This window comes from Leptidea sinapis, chromosome 20 (assembly GCF_905404315.1).
Source record: "Leptidea sinapis chromosome 20, ilLepSina1.1, whole genome shotgun sequence".
Taxonomy (NCBI): Eukaryota; Metazoa; Arthropoda; class Insecta; order Lepidoptera; family Pieridae; genus Leptidea; species Leptidea sinapis.
The window spans coordinates 6,484,177-6,500,759 of NC_066284.1; the positions used below are offsets into that span (position 1 = coordinate 6,484,177).

General features: G+C 34.0%; 1 protein-coding gene across 1 annotated transcript in view; it reads right to left on the reverse strand.

Annotated features, from left to right (window-relative positions):
- Positions 1-16,332, reverse strand: part of LOC126970134 (uncharacterized) — a 234,544-nt gene extending 218,212 nt beyond the window's left edge. Inside the window, exon 1 of the mRNA XM_050815872.1 lies at positions 16,268-16,332. The gene's annotated coding sequence lies outside the window, so the exon portion shown is untranslated. The remainder of the gene's footprint in view (positions 1-16,267) is intronic.
- Positions 16,333-16,583: the final 251 nt, after the last annotated feature.

Genomic DNA, 16,583 nt, shown 5'->3' on the forward strand with positions numbered 1-16,583 from the left:
GTTGTGCTTTTCATAGTTATTATTTTCTTCGACTAACGGGATTATCATTTGTAACAATTTTATGAACAAAATCAACGAAGCGTTGGAAAAAATAATACGATATTATTTAATTATTCATATATTTTATTATTTTTTTATGAAAATAAGGGACGAGACGAGCAGGAAGTTCAGCTGATGGAAATTGATACGCCTTGCCCATTACAATGCAGCGCCACTCAGGATTCTTGTCAAACCCAAAAATTCTGAGCGGCACAACAATTGCGCTCGTTACCTTGAGACATAAGATGTTAAGTCTCATTTGCCCAGTAATTTCACTAGCTACGGCGCCATAGGTGATCGAGCAAGAGATGCGTTCATTGTTCGCAACGTAAATCGTAATTAAACAATAATTTATTAAAATTAATTTAATTAAATAACAATAAAATAACCTCCGTAATCGTTTAGAAGTGTATTTTGTCATCTGCCATTTATCTCTTGACTCTCAGACTCTTTTTTGACGTTATTAAGAATAACGTTTATAATCATTGAATAATTATTAAATTAAATTTTCTTGTCACTTGCACTTTAATTGACGAATCTCTACATGCCCGCATAGACCTTAAAAATTGATTAAAGGTTTTGTATAACGTATTAATATAAAGATGCATATAGTGAATTTATAGTGAGTCAATTTATAAAACGTTAAAAGTAACTCTAACTTCTGAGCGGCATTGATAATGCGTTGAATAATTCTGAAACATAAGATGCTGTCTTCGCAGCCGGCAGCCCAGTAATCACACTACCTAACGTACTCCCTACAAACCGAAACGCAATAATATCCGAATACACTACAGTAATAACAGCCATATTCTAGCTGACATACTTACTGTGCAACTAACAACTTAAACTTTGATTGTTCTATTATATGAGGATTAATTATACTTTAATAGGTGACAAGCGCAATTATAAAAAAAAATATGTTTATTTCAGACTGATGGCCCATAAGTGTTAGTATTTCTTAGAAACTATGTTATTATATAATATTTCACATCGCATATTTTAATTAATATAATAAAATTTTATTTTATTTTATTTCTTTAATTTGTAGTGCTGCTCAGAATTATTGGGTTTTTCACGAATCCTGAGCGGCACTGCATTGGAATGGGTAGGGCATATCAATTACTATGAGCTGAACGTCCTTCTCGTCTCGTCCCTTATTTTCATAAAAAAATACAGATTAATATACCTGATATACTTACAAGATTCGACTACGTATAATAAATTTTGCATCTAATTTCCATTCGCATCTTTAATAAAAATTAGAATACGAATTCAGTTATAGCTACAAATACAAAACTGAAAGCTAAAAATTAATTAACTCTCCTTTCATCAAAATATTTTATATTCCGAAGTTCTGTCTAATAATAGAATATGTCTAATTAACGTTTTTCCTAATGAAATCGCCCGGTATAAGCTTTACAAAGTAATTCCGTGAATTCTGCGAAAATCGCCTGATATCCGTACTCACAGGGAAACCCATTTTTCTTTGAAAATGGTTATCCATAATTTCTTCTTATCTGCCTTGTCTGGCCATAAGTTATTATTTTATTATTATTTGAAACACCGAGCTTCGATATATAAAATAGTAGAAGTCTTTACTCCTTTTTCAATAAAATTAACTTTTGTGACTCCTTGATAAGACACCTCCCACCAAGTTCATTGTAGCTATGAGCGTACAATCTGTAATTTTAATTGTTGTTATTTAATGTGAAAATTATTTTATCTGTGAAAAGTTATTTCTTTGCTTTTCACCCGCGTATTTGGAAAGAAAGCACTTTGATTGAGGCTCTCTGTTTAACTATAAGGATTGATTTAAAAAATTGACTATAAGCATTTAGTTTTAGTTGTTCTTTGAAAGCGCGAAAGAGTCCTGAAGGGAATCTTTATTTCTCGCGATATTTTTTTTCCTGTGTGTTGCTATACCTATTGATATTACGATATACGATCAAGTCATTGAAACGCTTTTGTAGTGTCTTGGAAACTCTCAATATTGAAATGAAAAGAATTTTTGAATTAATGTTAACCCCGAAAAAAATAAGGTGAAATGGCGCGAAATGATAGTGATAATTTTTAATTTAAATTAAACAAAAAAATAAAAATTAGATGTTTATTATTTGTAATAATGATATTTATGGCCAGCAAAGTAATAGTTTCCTCTGATATAATGAGCGTGTGAGGCCTTTACACTTTCGGATCTTCCTAATATACTGTTGCATTTTTGTAGTTACCCATGTCGTTCTGCCTTGGCAACCCCGCGCATAGAAACTCATCCCATAATTTAGTTGTACGTGGAAGAAAGTTGCTAGACATCCAAATGGTGGGGATGATATCCAAGTTTACGGCGAGTCGTGAGAAGGAGGAATTCAGCAACAGGAATCAGGTCAAACAGCTCTTCGAAACAAACCGCGTGATAAATGTGGTACAAGATAAACAATGAAGCAACGTCTACGCAACGCCAACTGATCTAGCCATTTGCAGAGCACTGGATCCGTGACAATTCGTGCAGCTATGCGTTGCAGGCGATTAAATAGTTCGAGCTATGCCCTGTGCTTCCCCGGCCCGTAAAAACATTAGGGGAGTCCCAGGCCCAAGTGTGTTGAGGAAGTGGGTGAGTGTAAGAGGCGAATTAGGGCTCTCTATAAGTGGGAGAGTCAGGCTGCAGTTGTATGACATCAGCACAAACGGGCCAGACTCCTCCGGGTTAATTACCACATTCGCAGAGAATGCCGGGGTGAAGTAGCGGCCTAGTGCCGCTAAGTTTAGCATAGGTTAGTGTCAAGGACTGGAATATTACTCGTGAATATTCAGCTTGATAGTAGGTAGTTATTTTGAAAATTATTCAAGAGATGCTATCGTATTGCTATAGTTTTATTTTCGAAAGACTTAAAAAATGTATTGTATTCTATAGAATATCTTACAAAGATTTTCTTCATAATGGATTAAATTAATATTCTGGTTTAGGAAACAAAGGAGTAATACCCACATTAATAAATAATAAGCCCGTGAACGCTTTCAATTAAAATGGAAGTAAGAAGATAAGGATTCCGAAATGTATATTATCTTAAAGTCTTTATATCAAAAGTATTGAGTGTTTTACTTACTTTTAATGATACAAATTATTATGTTAAAATACTAATAAACAATATTATTATTAAACTTTGGTCAAAGGTAACTGTTTTATCATTGAGCATTTCGAACACAAGAAAAAAAATTATCCCACGAAGGTAACATATGATTGCTAATTTCATTCAATTCACTCTGTGTCGACGGTAAGGTTATAAGGGCACTTTGGTACGCTTTCATTAATAAGAATTGGTTATGTCAAAGTGAGTATCCATCCCTACTTATGGCCATAAATTTACATTTTGAGAAGTTTAATCTATACGTGTAATAAAATCGTAGCTGTGTCTGTACGTGAAATTTCATACTGTATCAGATTTTGGAATGAGCCAAGTGGAAAACCTTTTGCATTTACACCTGAAGGGTTGGAAACTTTGCACTCAATGGATAACAGCAGGATTTAACCGATGACTACAAACGACTGCATGTAGAGCATTGCCGTAAATCGGTAAAAAATAATTTTGACACCGGTGACGAAAACTGGATGCTTTGGACTTGAAAGAATCGGTGGCAAGAGTTTTTTTGTTGAAGATTTTAAGAAAGCTCATGTATCAGGAAGGAAAGAAAAACAAGTGGTGTATTAGTTGGAACAAGGACATTGCACCACAGTAGTTTTTGAAAACCGAAATATAACTTCTGCAGTTTTGAATTTAAATTCGTGCTTATCCAAAGTTTAATAAAAAAAATGCGTAGCAAAGTCAGCCTTCATCACAACAACGCGTCCTCACATGCCACTAAGGAACCGAAAGATTTTTCGAAAGCCTCAAATAGAACTGATGACGCATTCACCGTACAGTGCGGACCGTGCATTTTGTGTTTTTTTTTATTTTCTAAAATTAAATTTACAAACCTTGAAGATACGGTAAACGTGTAAAAATAGGCCACTTAAGATGTCCCTCGACCATCAGTACAATGGTTACAAAGAATGCAATAATGAAATACTATATGAATAAATTATTGATAATTCTTTCAACCGTTTATCGACGTCGCTATTTTGATATACGTTCGGAATCTAAATAATGTATTTTTATATTGACTTCTCACCTTTGTCAGAAAAGGGTTGACTTTTACAAATTATGGAACACGAGAGATGGACATCCGATAGCCGTGACCTAGTTCACAATATCGAGTATTAAGTTGAATGTGCAAATATAAAAATGAAACAAAGCGACGCGGCACGCTACCTTTGTAGCAGAGTCGATAGAAAATGATAAACGATCGCAATTCGATTGCGATGATAAACAGTCGCTGAATCGACAGATTATCGCTCTCGATTCGCAATTCCAATATTAACTGATACACTTTATCGCTTGTAAGAGCTATTTGTTACGTCACTTTTAAATGGATTGGGAGCGAGCTTGCGTATTACAAGATGTTAAGTGATCTCCGCATCACATAGTCTCTTGTAACACCGGAGGAACGTAGTCGGTATTTGACACAGTTGCAGATGCTTTCAAAGATTCCCTACCCACATGGTAACCATCAGGAAATCTGTCTCGACCAAATTGCCGCCATGCCAATTATATAATAATTTTATTCAAAAATATTTACAAGTTGGTACTTAATAATTGTGATACCAAGCCCAGTTTACCAGTGGGAGGCTCCTTTGCACAGGAAGCCGGCTAGATTATGGGTACCACAACGGCGCCTATTTCTTCCGTGAAGCAGTAATGTGTAAACATTACTGTGTTTCGGTCTGAAGGGTGCCGTAGCTAGTGAAATTACTGGGCAAATGAGACTTAACATCTTATGTGTCAAGGTGACGAGCGCAATTATAGTGCCGTTTAGAATTTTTGGGTTTTTCAAGAACCCTAAACGGCACTGCATTGAAATGGGTAGGTCGTATCAATCACCATCAACTGACTCGACTCATCCCTTATTTTCATACAAAAAAATGTTTTTGGTACCACACATTTCACATGAAAGTAAATGTTTCATCATCTCTTAAATGAGACAGAGCCAGTGTAACATAATATACTGTTATATCTGTTATGAACGACAAATCTATTTTAAAAACGCATCCAATTTCGCTAAAAGCAACATTTCATGTTAAACAACGCGCCACCTCCGTAGTTACCTTCCTGCACTCAAACGAATGTTATACTTTTCAGTTTTATTTCAAATGAATACTTTTAATAAAACTTAACAGCATCAGACAATTGTTAAAAACTCTTTGAATTTCATTTAAACTTCATAGAGTAGATATACTTGTGTACGCCATAAGTTTATTAAAATTCTCCTTCACTCCCGAGGGCCTTCATTATCAGAAGAAAATTTACGAGCGTGCTGATAGAATTTGATTCAGCTTTGTTCGAAAGAGTATCATTCCAGATTGAGGAAAAGATGGAAAATTTACAGATTTTTCAATAAATAAACAAGCAATTGTTAAAAAAAATATATTATTTTATGAAGTGGGACTGATGAAAAAGACTATAAATGGCAATCGAAACATTAAAAAAGTTCGCACATCTACATGGTTCACGTGTTTACTCCAGTTAAATTTATTATCTATTACTAACCCAAGATAATATATATGTATTTAAACGATTTCCATAAGTGTCAATTTGTACCGATGATAATTTTTATATAGGCATGTTAGTTAAATGTTTACGTTACGATTGGTAATATTTTAATATACGAAGATTTTATCACTTAGAGGCTAATTTTACTTTTATTCAAAGCAAGCCCTACATATTGACACCAGCGAGTTAGGTTATTGATATCCAGTTGTATGAGGTCAAAAATCTGTACTGGATCTTTGTCTGCGATTACAACGAGACCAGTCTCGCCCGCGTACTGTATGCATGTGTAACAAGTACAGCGGCCCTAAAACTGAACCTTGAGCAGTGCCCTTGTCACTGTGATAGGCTTACTAAACCATCGTTTTCACTGAATTTGAATGTCCGAGATTTCAGATAGTCACTACACCATTCTAGAATTGGACAAAGAACTCCACAATAGACAAGCTCGTTAATAAGTTGACCATGTAGCCGAGTATTAAAGGCTTGACAATGGTTTTGAATTTGAAAAAGTTGATATTAGATCTGGAGTTCCACATGGTATAATTCTTGGCCCTCTCCTCTTCATTTTATTTATAAATTATATTGACTTGTGCTTGAAGCAAAGTAAATTCCTCTTATACGCTAAGGACCTTAAAATATATCACTCCATAAATTGTATCGAGGATGCTTTATACCTACAGAATGATTTGGACCGATTTTCTGTCTATTGTGCTAAATCAAACTAAGCCTAAATCTTCAAAAATGTAACTTTACATCATTTCAACGGAAAATAAAACACATTAACTTCACTTATTTACTTTGTGGGACTAGTCTAGCCAGGGTATGTTCTGTTCGGGACTTAAGAATTACACTCTTCAGTAAACTTATTCTTGACACACATATTAATAACATAATTAATAAAGCATACGCGATGTTTGGCTTTGTGATGTGTAACATTCATAGTTTTAAGAAGTGTTGAACCGTTTTACATTTGTAGAGATCACTTGATAGAGTATTCTGTGAGCATGTGGTACCCTTTCTAGACTAAATATGTAGTAAATATTGAAATGAAACCAAAAAAAAAAGTATCTCAGCAATATATATTACAAAACACAAAAACTTACATGAATTACGAGCAGTTACTTAAAAAAAACAACATGTTAAGTTTAGAAACGAAGCGTATGCAGTTAGAGATTATATTGTTACACGACATATGGAACATTAAATACGACTGTATTGACTTAACACGTGAAATTTGTCATACATCCCGTTATCTTAGTTTATAAGTTTTAACCGTACTTAGTTTATAAATAAATATACTTAAAGTGATAAGATTATTCATGACCCCGTTATCATTGGTAAATAGTGGATACCGGGGTTGATTGTACAAATACCTAACTATCACCATCTAGTTATAAGTAACACTGTATGATTCTTGTTGTCCTAAAGAAACTAAAATAAATTTAAGCTTTATAAATAATACCTAAGCGGGCTTTTTATTTGAAGGACTATTTACCTCGTCAGGATATTTTGATAAAATCCTTTCAAATCCAAATTGACTTTGTGTATTGTGCTAAGTGTATTTGTTCACGAATATACTTTTCGACAGTATTATTTGATGTAATGGCTCGAAAATTTTAATATTCACATGTTTACCAATTGTGATTATAGGCCTTATAAAAAATTACTAACTTTCTAAACTTAATAACTTTCTTAATGTAAAATAGCATAAACAGAATATTCTAGAAAAAGTCGTAGTGCGAAGCCCGGTGTGTGATACCAAAGTCACTAATGAATTAAGAACAATGTAATACACGTCACCAGCGGTGCGGCCGTTCAAAATAGTTAATATTGCTGTTTACCATAAAAATTTGATTATTGATATTGCTATTACCCTCAATAAGTCTGTTCGTATCACTTCTAACTAATAATTAATAGATTACAATGATATTTTCAGTTTTTAATTTAATTTCACTAACAATAACCACTAATCTATCAAAAAACTCTAAGGCTGTTTTGCATCAACTAACCTTAGCAATACGTACCGGTTAAGCAAAAAATGTGTTTCAATATTTGACAATTTTTAGATGACTTTAAATTAAGCTTTTGTTAATGTTAGATAGCTTAATAGCCACCTGTCAAAATTTTCAAACAAATATTCAATATTGACTTCAAATTTCACTTTTTAACATCTACTATAACTATGCCAAGGAATACGATGATGCAACACATTCCGCAGTCTATGTTATAGCCAGCGCTACTGTCACCGTTAAATTTAACTTAACCTTAACTATAACAGCTACTATGATACGACCCAGCCTAACTTTGGAATGTTGTTAAAATGTCTTTGGAACATTTTTTTCATTTCGCAATACTATTGTAAGTTATTCAATGAATGTAACTACGTAAATAATAAAATGATTATGAGATAGTGACGTCACCGAATACTTTGACCGTAGGCGTTGTCATGATGTGTATTATATTAAATTCCTTCAGCTCATATTTTGCTAGAACGGCTCTGTAATTAAATTTTTAGCGCGCTTTATTAAATTTTTTGCTCAGAACATATTTTTGCTGGCCTTAGAAAATATATTATGTTATTTGGGTCCATTACGAGGTTTTCATAGAATAATACGTCTTTAGTAATATCTACTCTTCAATTATTATTTTATATTTAATGATAAAAAGGTAAAACAAAAGTATTTTTTTAAATAAATACCTAATTATAAATAATGAATATCATCATTAAGGTGCAGTGGGCAGGTGAGATCCCCATGAAACTGGTTGCATCACCTCAGTATATGGTCAAACATATTATACGACAGAGGTTTTTTTTTGTTTATGAAAATAAGGGCCGAAACAAGCAGGACGTTCAGCTGATGGTAATTGATGCGCCCTTCCCATTACAATGCAGTGCCGCTTATGATTCTTGAAAAACCCCAAAAATTATGAGCTATGATTATCGTCACCTTGAGACATAAGATGTTAAGCCTCATTTGCCCAGTAATTTCACTAGCTACGGCGCCCTTCAGACCGAAACACAGTAATGCTTACACATTACTGCTTCACGGCAGAAATAGATGCCACCTGTGCAATAGAGCCTCCCACTGGTAAGTTACATGCCAGACCTTGAATAACAAATAATCAACTCTTTAGTACTTTTTGACTAAAACTATTAAGGGTCATTACTTCAATTTAATAACCACTGACCTAAACCGTTATATTGCAGCGGCGCATAAATAAGAAACCACGTGAAGGTTCAATAAATCCGAATATTACATTGACAAGCAAACACTAACATACCAACAGACAACAGCATTGCGTCTCTGATAATTACTGACCTACCTCGACAAACTCCCGTAGCACATAAATCACAAACCATGGAAGTTTCAATAAATCTGAATACAACTTTGACAATCAAACACTAACATACCAAGAGATAACAGCATTGCGTTTCTTTCATAATAACTGACCTACCTCGACAAACTCCCGTAGCACATAAATCACACACCATGGAAAGTTTCAATAAATCTGAATACTACTTTGACAATCAAACACTAACATACTAACAGATAACAGCATTGCGTTTCTTTCATAATAACTGACCTACCTCGACAAACTCCCGTAGCACATAAATCACAAACCATGGGAAGTTTCAATAAATCTGAATCAACTTTGACAATCAAACACTAACATACCAACAGATAACATCATTGCGTTTCTTTCATAATAACTGACCTACCTCGACAAACTCCCGTAGCACATAAATCAAAAACCATGGGAAGTTTCAATAAATCTGAATACAACTTTGACAATCAAACACTAACATACCAACAGATAACAGCATTGCGTTTCTTTTATAATAACTGACCTAACTCGACAAACTCCCGTAGCACATAAATCACAAACCATGGGAAGTTTCAATAAATCTGAATACAACTTTGACAATCAAACACTAACATACCAAGAGATAACAGCATTGCGTTTCTTTCATAATAACTGACCTACCTCGACAAACTCCCGTAGCACATAAATCACAAACCATGGGAAGTTTCAATAAATCTGAATACAACTTTGACAATCAAACACTAACATACCAAGAGATAACAGCATTGCGTTTCTTTCATAATAACTGACCTACCTCGACAAACTCCCGTAGCACATAAATCACAAACCATGGGAAGTTTCAATAAATCTGAATACAACTTTGACAATCAAACACTAACATACCAAGAGATAACAGCATTGCGTTTCTTTCATAATAACTGACCTACCTCGACAAACTCCCGTAGCACATAAATCACAAACCATGGGAAGTTTCAATAAATCTGAATACAACTTTGACAATCAAACACTAACATACCAACAGATAACAGCATTGCGTTTCTTTCATAATAACTGACCTACCTCGACAAACTCCCGTAGCACATAAATCACAAACCATGGGAAGTTTCAATAAATCTGAATACAATTTTGACAATCTAACACTAACATACCAAGAGATAACAGCATTGCGTTTTTTTCATAATAACTGACCTACCTCGACAAACTCCCGTAGCACATAAATCACAAACCATGGGAATTTTCAATAAATCTGAATACAACTTTGACAATCAAACACTAACATACCAAGAGATAACAGCATTGCGTTTCTTTCATAATAACTGACCTACCTCGACAAACTCCCGTAGCACATAAATCACAAACCATGGGAAGTTTCAATAAATCTGAATACTACTTTGACAATCAAACACTAACATACCAACAGATAACAGCATTGCGTTTCTTTCATAATAACTGACCTACCTCGACAAACTCCCGTAGCACATAAATCACAAACCATGGGAAGTTTCAATAAATCTGAATCAACTTTGACAATCAAACACTAACATACCAACAGATAACAGCATTGCGTTTCTTTCATAATAACTGACCTACCTCGACAAACTCCCGTAGCAAATAAATCACAAACCATGGGAAGTTTCAATAAATCTGAATACAACTGACAATCAAACACTAACATACCAACAGATAACAGCATTGCGTTTCTTTCATAATAACTGACCTACCTCGACAAACTCCCGTAGCACATAAATCACAAACCATGGGAAGTTTCAATAAATCTGAATACAACTTTGACAATCAAACACTAACATACCAACAGATAACAGCATTGCGTTTCTTTCATAATAACTGACCTACCTCGACAAACACCAGTAGCCAATAACGTTCTATACATATGGACATATCATTCGCAGGCCGATAGTGGAACGGCAAAAGTGTGCTCAAAGACAATGTAAGCACACTTTTCCCCTTAGTCGTGTGTCAACTGTGTGTCAATCAACAAGCCTAAGTATGCTATAAAAAGTGCTTAAATAATACATTAACAACTCAAAAAAAGATGGTGCGACTTATTACAGGTACGGTTATTATTTTTTATATAAGATAGGACACAGTAAGAAGTGAAAACAATAGAGTCGTTTTTTTTAACCGACTTCAAAAAAGGTGGAGGTTCACAATTCGACGGTATGTTTTTTATCTCAGAACTTTCACCTGGATGAACCGATTTTGTTAATTCATCTTTTATTTGAAAGCTGGTGCTTCCATGTTCCATGTTACTAGAATTAGATTTATTAATATATTAAGTATATTATTCGATTGTATAAAATTAAAATTTTGTTATACTTTTTAGTGCATATTATACCTTTCTATTGTTTTGGAATTATTTTTTTTTTTTGAAGTCAGTTGTTTTTTTTTTGTTAATTTTTTTTTAACAGCCTTGTGATTAGAAATATTGTATTTTTTGCAATATGAACGGCTTACAAGAACGTGATCACTTACATACTAGTGCTATTTAGACGTTATCACGGAAGTATATTAGTTATTAGCTATATAATATTAGTTACCTAGTGATAATTGATACTTATTTACATCGCAAATATGTAAAAGCTAATATTTTTCAGCTTTCCCGTACACGAGATAATGAAAGAGAATTGGCGCCAGTTGGTAGCAAGAGAGAGTCAGATGTCAAGAAATTTACAAAAAACCAAATAAGCATATTTATATTTCGCATTTAAAATTTTACAAAAGCTGTCATACAAATAAATGTTGATACACTAGATATCCCAAAAAGATTATCTGGAAAAGATGTCTAAGTCTAAAAGACAAATGTAATTTAATTCAAGGAACTTTACATTTAAATAACCAGTTTAACTTATTTATTTATGTAAATAAAAATATTATATATGCGTATTAGTTTCTCTCATTAAAGGTTACTTTAAATTATTAAATCCAAATCGCTTTAGAACGTAAAGAAGTAACACATTTAAACACAAGGCAATAAATAAATATACAAACTTTCCCCTTTATAATATGAGTGTGATTTTTGATGAAAAAGGTAAAAAACCTCCTAGATCTTGATCGGAAAATAGGACAGACTGACGAACTTAATACTTATAGTAACCCACTTTTCGTCTTGATTTAAAAAAATACAGTCTCTTTAATATATATTTTTTTATGATGGTAAGGAACAAGACGAGTAGGATTTTAAGCTGATGGTAATTGATACGCCCTGCCCATTACGATGCAGTGGCGCTCAGAATTCTTGAAAAACTCAAAAATTCTGAGCGGCACTACAATTGCGCTCGTCACCTTGAGACATGTTATGGTCATGGGTGTTAAGTCTCATTTGCCCAGTAATTTCACTAGCTACGGCGCCCTTCAGACCGAAACACAGTAATGGTTACACATTACTGCTTCACGGCAGAAATAGGTGCCTCCTGTGCAATAGAGCCTCCCACTGGTAAGGTACATGCCAGACCTTGGATAACAAATAATCAACCCTTTAGTAGTTTTTAACTAAAACTATTAAGGGTCATTACTTCAATTTAATAACCACTAACCAGTGAAGCAGTATCACGGCAGAAATAGGCGCCGTTGTGGTACCCATAATCTAGCCGGCATCCTGTGCAAAGAAGCCTTCCACTGGTAATATTAACTGACCTACTTCGACAAACTCCCGTAGCACATAAATCACAAACCATGTGAAGGTTCAATACATCCGAATATTACTTTGATATTCAAACACTCATACATACTCATACATCCCATAGTAACTGACGTACCTCATGACATAGCCGCAGCACAAAATACGCAAATAATTCAGCAATAGAGGATTAACTATTCAGCGTCATCACGATCACTCTGACAAGAGTGTCCGACTAAGAAGAAGACCGTATACCCTTAGATTAAGGATTGGTCTCCGCTGCGCTCTACCAAGATACCGCACCACCTAAGAACAATAGCTTCTTTATTGCGGCAACTATTAGATGATTGTGTGCGTGCATCTTGACACTCAATGGCATCTCTCAAATTTTGTAACATACGCTTTGTGTTATTTTACATTGAAATTAATAAAATACAAAATACTGATGGTATATGATCCCAGTTTCGTTCTTATTTCTTGTAGAATTATTTTTTTTTTAGTTTTACTACGCAACCCGGCATTTTAGTTTCAATTAGCAAAGTTTAACAGAACATGTGGCACGACAACGTCACACATTGTTCGAGACTGGCTCGAGTACGCCCACTTGGGCTTAGTATTAGCTGCCGCACTTTGCGACTACGCCTGCGGTTCCTAATTGGAGCGCAGCGGATACCAATCCTTAATCTAAGCGTATACCTATATAGTCAGTCAGTTATTTAACTATCATCTATGAAATGGGACTTTTTTTTTAAATAGAGACACAATGATCAAATACAAGGCAAGTAATCCAAAGAACCCTACAGGTCAGACTGCTTTAGAAATATACCCGCGATATAAGCTCGTAACAAAGACGTATTATTTTATTAGTACTTATTAGCTCTACATTATAACCAAAAACCATTTTATAACCTGAAGTTTTGTATCGCGTCATTCTCTACTAAGACAGCTAAGCGCCCCTTGCCTTTAATAAGTAACGAAGTATAAGCGTCTGATCAAATGGCTTTTAGAATTACTACCTAATGTTTCTTGTTAGAAAACATACAACAGATAATATATATTACTGTTCACTTACCTAACGTAAATGAATCTTAAAATAAACGTCTTTTCAATTCAGCTCGTTAAGTCTCATTAGCCCAATAATTTCACTAGCCAGGCTAACGAAACTCTCTAAGAAAAAAGCGATTCACTCGATTGTATGAAACGTGCAGTCATTGATAGATTGACAGATGACGGCTATAATCTTATAAAAAACGGAGATAGCCGAATCTACACGTTTTAAAAGCAACTGTTCGCTTTTAAACTCAGCCGGATTATACTTCGTCGCTAATCTCACGATTAAATAGGAATAATTATAGGATTGAAATAGTAATAATTAAAGTATCACTACTTTAATTACTACTATTTCAATCCTATGTGAAATGACTGCACGTTTCATACTTAATTAAATTTCAATTTTTACTTGGGCAGTCCCGCCTCTTATTACGTTGTCAAAGTCAAAGTTAAATAAACTTTATTCAATTAGGCATAAACTAAGCGCTTTTGAATATTCACTACAAATATTTCATCTGAGTTTACCAAATGTTCGTAAAAAGTTGTACTCGTGAGAAGAACATATAAGAAACTCAACGGTCACTCTTTTCAATCAAATAGAGTAATTTACAACGACTGTAATTTACATAATTAATAAGTTTGTAAGGTGCTGCATCCAATATATGAGTCCTCTTTAAATGATACATATAAGCTATTTAATAAAAAGTTATAAAGAATTAACTGTATCAATATAAATTATCATATATTGAATGCATAATATATGGATATAGTTTTTACATCCTCGTTGGCTACGGCACCCTTCAAACCGAAACACAATAACACAATGGTACAATAGTCCGATTAAATTTATATCAACTAGCTGACCTGGCAGACTTCATACTGTCTCAATAAAAGACCTAAATTTTTGTATAAAATAAACTTAAAATAAACAAAAGGAATCTTTTTTAGTGTGTTTTAAGGAATTTTATTTTTTACCTCCTAAGAAAGTTAGAAAGATATAAAAATCTAATTAGTTATTTATTTTAAACTATTATTTTATTTGATTTCTGAACGACGCACGGGGGACAGATTAAATGAAATCAAAATTGTTGTTTTTTTTTAATTCCGAGTATTTTCATTATTCAACCTTTTAAACCTTCTCTGGACTTCCACAAATAATTCAAGACTAAAATTAGCCAAATCGGTCCAGCCGTTCTCGAGTTTTAGCGAGACTAACGAACTGCAATTCATTTTTATATATATAGATGTGGTTTATATCATCAACCACATTACACATCACCACCACTAAACAATACATTCATTCACTCCACTTATCACCAGATCACTCTTTTATTCTTGTCTAAATATGATCCATGATCCATGCCATTAGTAACACTTCATCACAAAAATCTAAGTTGGATTCAATGTTTACATTAAAAAATGTCCTTACATTAAATATGCGTAGATAGAGTTTATTGTAAATGAAATATTTTATTCCAAATAGATTGAAAACACTTATTGAACATGAAAAACTACTGCTATACAGAATAAATGTTGACGCCCCAAAAATATCGAAGCCTAACTCTAAAACATATTTTGAAAACGCATCAGAAATTCTCATCAAATTGCCATCATGAATCAGACATAGTCGGAATTGGATACTCAAGGACGGACGGACCTTTCTAAATCAAACCACTATAAACGCTTCGAAATAGCTATATTTCCAATAAAATTTAGTTTCGAAAAGAAAACTTCTCATAAGTGCCTAGATTTATACGAGGTTGCCGTAATTGAAGAAACAATTTTATTGGAATATTTATAATATGACCCTCAAAATAACTGACAATCGATTGTTCAATACAGACAAAATACTTATTTTGTCACTTGAAGAGAGTAGTTTACTTGCAACAAGATTCCTTTTGTTATTTAAAGGTGATTTATAGTATTATAACTAATTTTTGTTTGTAAGTGATTCAATATTAGATGTTTATCTAACAAATAAATAGTAAATTATGTGTAATTCCATCGCTGAGATAGTTCCGCTAAATTTAATTAGCATACACGCATATAAAATATTCTAAATTCCTTTCTTCTTAATAAATGGTACAGATTGGTTTACTTGTATAGTAAGCAGTCAAAATCAGACAATTTATGATAAAGAAAACACTAATTTTAAACCGAAATAGTTTACTTTACAGATCATTTCATTCAATAATTGTTTCATTGCAATTCAATTAATTAATTAATTATGCAAAGCTTTACAAAATGAATATACGCTTGAGCATAATAACCGCGCATCAGCAAACAATGACATTAATGTAAATAATGAATACATTCATGTTGTGTGGCACTTGTGTAGGACCGTAGCCGTAGGGGCTGGCCGTGTAAATAATTAAGATATATCTTTTCTCCTGACATGCGTTCAACAGGTACTTCGGCCGACATTCGTCAAGGGGGTACAAGGTCCTTTTGGTGGGGATATTCGGTCAGTTCGAACAACAAGGTAGGGTGTAAGCGCTTCAAGACTATGCATGCGTTCGCGCGCAACAGAGGCATGGTCACAGAAACTACAGCCTACAATACAATTACTCACGCGGGTAATTCCAGTTGTGCGGGTAGTTGTACACAGAGCGTGTGTAGCCGCGTGGCCGGGCAGCGGCAGACTGTTGCTCCCGGGGCCTCTTCACTTGTTACTTGCCACCCTGCGCGGTGCCCCCGCGCGCCTCACCGCCCCCCTACAGCCCCACCCAACGCTCACCAATATCACGGGTTCGCTTTCCAGCGTCCTTACCTTTCCAGGGCATACACAAATCTACCTTTGAATTTTAAAGCTCCTGATTAAATATTGATTAATTTGTTTATGGACACATATATAATGTACCACGAATTATAATTTTACAGCTGATATA